The following is a 7,162-nucleotide window of genomic DNA, read 5'->3' on the forward strand; positions in this document are numbered from 1 at the left end:
CCTTTACATTTACCTGATTATTTTATTTTAATATTTTATGTAGACTATGAAAACTGTGATAGTCATCATTTAAAGTTATTTCCCTGTCAATGATTTTTATAGCCTATGAAGTTCAGGTGTTTACCTAAGTAAGAACCTCAAGATTAAATATATGGTTATTTTACCAATAATTCCAAGTTTAGCTGTTTTCATTAAACCAACAATATTTGATATCCTGTTTGTCAAAAACTACACCAGCAAAGATCATTCTGTTTTGGGTTGGTGTATTAGTCTGTTCTCACACTGTTATTAAAAAACCCTGGAATTGGGTAATCTATAAAGAAAAGAGGTTTAATTGGCTTACAGTTTTACAGACTATATAGGAAGCATAGCAGCTTTTGCTTGGAAACTTATAATCATGGTGAAAGGGGAAGGTGAAACAGGCATGTCTTACATGGCTGGAGAAGGAGGAAGAGAAGGTTGTTGGGGAGGTGCCACACACTTTTAAACAACCAGATCTCATGAGAACTTACTATCGCCATGACAGCCCCAAGGGGGATGGTGTTAAACCATGAGAAACTACCCCATGATCCAATCACCTTCCACCAGGTTCCTCGTCCAACACTGGGGATTACAATTTGACATGAGATTTGGGTGGGGATACAGATCCAACCATAATGGTTGGGTTTACAGTTTTATAAACTTTATGTCAAATTTTGACACAGAGTATTTGTCAGGGATAAGTATGAAATTGCTGATCAATAAATGTAAACAAAAATATATGCTGACAATTCATAAGACATTTCTAATATTACTTTACCAATAATTTTAAGCCAGTTTATTTATAAAAGGTTTTACTTGTCACATGACCTTGAAAAGCATTTGGGCTTATTGTTTAATGTATGAGTACCCTTCAACTTTAAGCCATTTTAGTACCTTGTGGCCAAAAACACATAATAAAATACATGTTTGTACACATAAACACACATATACACAGTCATACAAAGATCCTGTTGCTTTCACTTCAAAATTTTAGCTATGAGACATTAATATAAACTTACCAGTTTGCAAAAACAATAACAAAAAGAAACGGTTGGATGCAAACAGTGGATTTTATCTCAGTAGAAATGTGTTAATAATAGCAGACAAAGCAGGTGGAAAAGAAAACAGAGATAGAGAACTTAGGAACTTTAGAGTTGCAGGTTGAACTTTAGGTTCTGAATTTTCCTTGATGTAATTTGCCCATCAGTTTAAAATGTGCACAAGAACAGACCTAATGTGTAACCAGCTGGAGTATTAGAAAACCTGGCATACCCTTCCATTTACACAACCACTTGCAAGTAGAGGCACCATGAAACCAAATGAGGTGCCTGAGAGGCCTTGTTCTCCTTGTTTTTCCATATCCTTAATTTGTTCCCACATATTTTCTTAAAAGGAGGAACTGAGCTGTGGCCTAGGTTTTAGTTTAGTGGGTCAAAATGTGCTGATTCTGGGTGGGGCTCCACAGTGTGTCACCAGTGAGTCGTTGCCACCCTCTTATGTATCTCAGTTTCTCTCTCTGGAGGTTTAGACCTCTGAGTGCTCAAAACATGGAGTTCCTACATGAGCTTCCTGGATGAACCTTTTTAAACTAATTTTGCTGGGGGTTCCCTGTAGGGCGGCTGCATTTCATGGGGTTGGTAGTCAACCCCTTAGGCTCCACCCCAGTAACCCAGGGATGCCTTTTGGCTGGAAGGAGCAAAATGCCCTTTCTTTTCAGAGCTTAGGAAACTCAGTCTGACATTTATCTACAAAAACAACAGTTTAGTTGCTCTCACAAATACACAGACAAGCCAATCGAGATTAATTTTGGGAGAGAAGACAATGAGAAAGCTCTTTAGAATGCACCTCTGAACTAGAATTAGGATCCTAAACAACAACTTCATTGGTGGGGGCAGCGGGGTGGAAAAAGCTAAGACCAGCTGTAAACTGTCCTCAGCCACTCCTAACTTTATAGCTCTTGTCTGCCATTACACACTCCAAGGTCACATCTTCTCACAGTACAAGGTAATCTCTGGTGCCCCCAAAAGCCAAAAGGGTCAGGTAATGCAATACAGGAAAGCAGAGTTTTAAATCTAAGAAGAATCTGCCCATGACTCTTGAAACTCCACAAAGAAAACAGAACACCACAAAAGGGGGTGGGAGTGGTGCCTTTGTTCTGAGTTCTTTAAGGGGTCTGAGTCATTAGAACCCTCCTGTAGATTTTTCTTGGTACCAGAGATGGTGAAGGGGGAAGGAAAAATAGAGTGGAACAAAAGTAAACAGAAGAATAATTTTTTTTTTTTTTAAGAAAGGAAGTGAACACAGAAACCAAGCACATGTTTTTGTTTTTGTTTGTGCAGCTGCCAGGAATTTTAGCCAATTCAGAGGCCTTGTTTCCCCTAATTTGGAATTCTCATTGGAATTTGACCAAGTCTGTTATAGTTGATCAAATCCTATGGGAGAAAGATCAGAACAACAAAAACCCCAACAATATGATTACTGAGTGCTCTAACGGTAAGGAGAAATTAAAACCGGCTGCTTGTCAATTTCAACTTGTAGTCATTAAGGATAATTTCCAAGACAAAAAATTCCCAATTCTTGCTACTTACCTAGGAATAGAGCCCTGGCACAAGATTGCTCTTTACCATCTTAGAAGCAGGAAAAATACCTGGAAATGTGCGCAGAAACAGACATAAGGTTCTTGCCTTCCCTGTCGGAAACTAGCTGAAACTCCAGAAATGAGTTACCTGCTATGCATCATCATGGAAGCAGAAAAACTTGCTTTCCCTGTTGGAATCAAGTAAAACTCCAGAAAAGGAGTTGTACAGCAAAATAAGCTTTAGATCTCGACCAAATTTTGAGAGATCAGGGATTCTCTGGAGGGGGAACTCCCAGGCCTCAGCAAATTGTCCTTCTGATTTGAGCCATAAGGATAGCTCAAGCTGGTACCAAGCACCAATAGATTCATCAAAGATCAGGGGCACCTCCACTCAGAATCCCTTCATCACCAATTTGTGAACTCAAAAGTATCTGAGACAGATCTCAGTACATTTAGACGGTTTATTTTGCCAAGGTTAAGGATGTGCCCATGACACACGTGCCCGTGACACAGCCTCAGGAGGTCCTGATGACATGTGCCCAAGGTGGTCAGGGTACAACTTGCTTTTATACTTTTTAGGGAGGCATAATACATCAATCAATACCTGTAAGATGTACACTGGTTCAATCTGGAAAAGCAGGACAACTTGAAGTGGGGGCTTCCAGGTTATAGGTAGATTTAAGAATTTTCTGATTGGCAATTTGTTGAAAGAGTTATGTTATTACCCAAAGACCCAGAATCAATAGAAATGCCTGGGTTATGATGATAAGGGGTTGTAGAGACCAAAGTTTATCAGGCAGATGAAGCCTCCAGGTAGCAGATTTCAGACAGAATAGATTGAAAATGTTTCTTATCGGACGTAAGTTTAATGCTGGTCAGCTTTTCCTGAATTCCAAAAGGGAGGAGGGTATACTGAGTTATATCCAACTCTCCCTTCCCATCATGGCCTGAACTAGTTTTTCAGGTTAACTTTACAATGCGCTTGGCCAAGAGGGGGTGTCCGTTTAGATGGTTTGAGGTGGGGAGGGCTTACAATTTTATTTTTGGCTTACACAGTAAAGGTTAATTATCTCAATACAATTAGGTCATCTTCATTTTTCTTTTAAAAACTTTTGTCTTCCTTTATCTCCCTGAATACACAGACAGTTTACTATTTTCTCATTGCAAGACCCATTCTCAAATATTATTTTCTTTTAGAGAGACTCTTGCTGTTATTTAGGTTCACAAGATGGTGTCAGAAGTGAAATAAAAGTGGCCTCACCTCAGATGGATCAGAGGCCCCTCGAATTGAGTGAAGTACCTACTGACCCCTTTGGCCCTCACCTCTTTTTATACCAGGAAAGGGACTGGCACATCTCTGGTTATGTAGCAAAAATGTCCCATAGCCCAAGGGCTGGGGTCTGACATCCAGTCTGACTACATACCTGTGTTGTTCAGCTCCATGAATTTTCCTTAAAAAGGCTGTCTGAGAAGCCAATGTGTGAGTGTTCTCTACTACTCACCTTTTATTGGTAGATATCTGCTCAATATTTAATTTTGGAGATACATTGTGGGTGTTATAACATTTTATAATTAGCTCTAGAAAGGATACTCTAGGAATGTGCTAGTCAGAACATATCTCTGCCACTCTTTCCTCTCAATTAAATATCTGACACTTATCTCCTGGGCAGAGGAGATACTGGAGCAAAGAGAGCTTGGGGTACGTGGTTAAGCCTTAAAGCCCTGTAACAGTACCAATGGAGAGACCAGTTCCTATTTGCAGGGCGGTGGAAGGTAGAGTAAGTATTGCATCTCATAAATGAAGCTAACTAATGACTATACAAACAAAGCTGGCACTTATTTTCTAAGTCATCCACTTATATCCTTATCAGGCATAAGAAGTGGTACCTTAAATTGGACCCAGGCAGTAATCTTAAGACAATTTAACTTGGCATGAATAATGGTTCAATAACGTGAATTTCTGGTAACCAGAAATAATGTAAGGGGAAAAAAATTAAGTTTAGACACAAAACTGTGTTGGAAAGATGATGCTCTAATTTTTTTTTTTTTGAGACGAAGCCTTGCTCTGTCACTAGGCTGGAGTGCAGTGGCGTGATCTCAGCTCTCTGCAACCTCTGCCTCCTGGATTCAAGCGATTCTCCTGCCTCAGCCTCCTCAGTAGCTGGGACTACAGGTATGCACCATCACGCCCGGCTAATTTTTGTGTTTTTAGTAGAGACGGGGTTTCACCATGTTGGCCAGGATGGTCTCAATCTCTTCACCTTGTGATCCGCCTGCCTCGGCCTCCCAAAGTGCTGGGATTACAGGCATGAGCCACCGCAGCCAGCCAATGCTCTTACTAATTAACACAAATGGAAGCAATGACTCTTAAGAGCCAAAAGATAGAAAGAATGTAATCCAACCCTCTCATGAGGCTAAGCGATTTGCCCACAGCCACCAGGTTTGGTCAATCACTCTTGGAAAATAGCGTATACCAATTCATCAAAGTTTGAGGACAAGGGAATAAAAAACAAAATATAATATTGGCGACGAGAAGGCAGGATTACTCTTATTTATAGACAATACGTTTGTACACTGGGAAAACCAATCAACTAAAAACCATGAAGAAAAAACAGTTTAGATGTTGGCTAGATACAAAAACAACTTGTAACAATAGTTTGTGTGTGCGTGTACATATAGACAGCCATTCAGGAGCCACAGTGCAAGATGACATTCCCATAGGCAACAAAAAACATAAAATATCAAGGAATACACTTAGTAAATTCTCTACACCTGTATGAAGTAAACCTCTAATGAGGGATGTAAGACTTGAAGACAGAAATAGTCTCCATTCTTGCAGAACATTCAACCCTTGAAAATATTAGTTATTTCTAAACATTTTATAAAGTCAAAACAATGCCAACATAAATCCCAAAGGAGTTTAAAATTTGGGGGAAAACTTGGCCAAAAAATTTAGGTTATAGTTCACCTAAAAAATAATTATTGCTGGCAGGGCGCAGTGTCTCACGCCTGTAATCCCAGCACTTTGGGAGGCCGAGGCGGGCAGATCATGAGGTCAGGAGATCGAGACCATCCTGGCTAACATGGTGAAACCCTGTCTCTACTAAAAATACAGTAAGTAAATAAATAAATAATTATTGCTAAGAAATATGAGCAATGAACATTGGCTGAAAGTATTCAGGAAAGCCTCAGAAGTCAAAACAGCCTGTAATTGCAGCACTTTGGGAGGTTGAGGTAGGCAGATTGCTTGAGCACAGGCATTTGAAGCCAGCCTGAGCAACATGGCAAAACCCTGTCTCTACAAAAAAATACAGAACATTAGCCAGATATGGTCATGGGCGTCTGTACTAGCTACTTGGGGGGCTGAGGCAGGAGTGTTGCTTGAGCACAAGAGGTTGAGGCTGCAGTAAGCCATGTTCGTACCACTGCATTCCAGCCTGGGTGACAAAGCTAGACTCTGTCTCAAAAAAACATAAAATATATCCCAGTATAATGTGTATTAAAAGTGTGATACATAGACGGGAAAAGACCGAACAACAAAACTGTTCCAGGAGTGCTGAGAATTTGGCATGTGATAAATGTGACATTTGAAATCAGCATAGAAAAGTTAGACAATTTAATGAATAGTATTTGGGATAACTAATTTGTTAAGGGAAATATATGAGTTGAGTTGTATCCTCAAAAAGATGTGTTGAAGTCCTAACCCCTGGTACCTATGAATGTGATCTTAACTGGAAACAGTGTCTTTACAGATGTAATCAAGTTAAGAGGAGGTCATACTGGATTAGAGTGGGACTAATCAATCCAATTGACTGGTGTCCTTATAAAGATCTGGACACAGACATACAGAGAAGAATGCCAGGTGACAAGAGGCAGAAATTGGAATAATGCAGCCGTAAGTCAGAGAATATCAAGGATTGACAACAATCACTAGAAACTAGGAAGGGGCCCTCCACCCCTAGAGTTTTCAGATAGAATCTGGCCCTATTGAAACCTTGATTTCAGACCTCTAGCCTCTGAACTGTGAGATAACAAATTTCTGTTGTTTTAAGCCACCCAAGTTTGTGGTAATTTATTATGGCAGCCACAGGAAACTAAAACAAAAAAATAAAGCTGGATCTCTATCTCTGTCCTCAAAGGAAAAAAATCTAGATGGATAGAAGAATTAAATGTAAAACAATCATCACCAAAGACCAGAAGAAAACATGAGTGAAAACTTCTATCTTTTGGGGAAAGGGGAAGGGCTTTTAAAAAATAGAAGGAAATAAATAAATTTGACTTTATAAACATCTTAAACATCTGTGTGGTAAGTCAAAAGGCAGGAAATTATAAAATAAATCTGTAACTCAGGGCAGATAAAGGGTAGTAAGAAAGATATAAACAGCCCATAAAAAAATGGACAAAGAACAAGATGAGTTGGCATGAAACTATAAATAAGATATAAAAACATGCTCAAATTTACTAAAGAAATGCAAATGCATTTAATGTGTAAAGTGTTTTACCGAGATTAAAGACTTATTTCAGTCAATTAGCTAGGGTGTAAAAACAGGTACTTCATTCACA

This window comes from Pan troglodytes, chromosome 5 (assembly GCF_028858775.2).
Source record: "Pan troglodytes isolate AG18354 chromosome 5, NHGRI_mPanTro3-v2.0_pri, whole genome shotgun sequence".
Classification (NCBI taxonomy): domain Eukaryota; kingdom Metazoa; phylum Chordata; class Mammalia; order Primates; family Hominidae; genus Pan; species Pan troglodytes.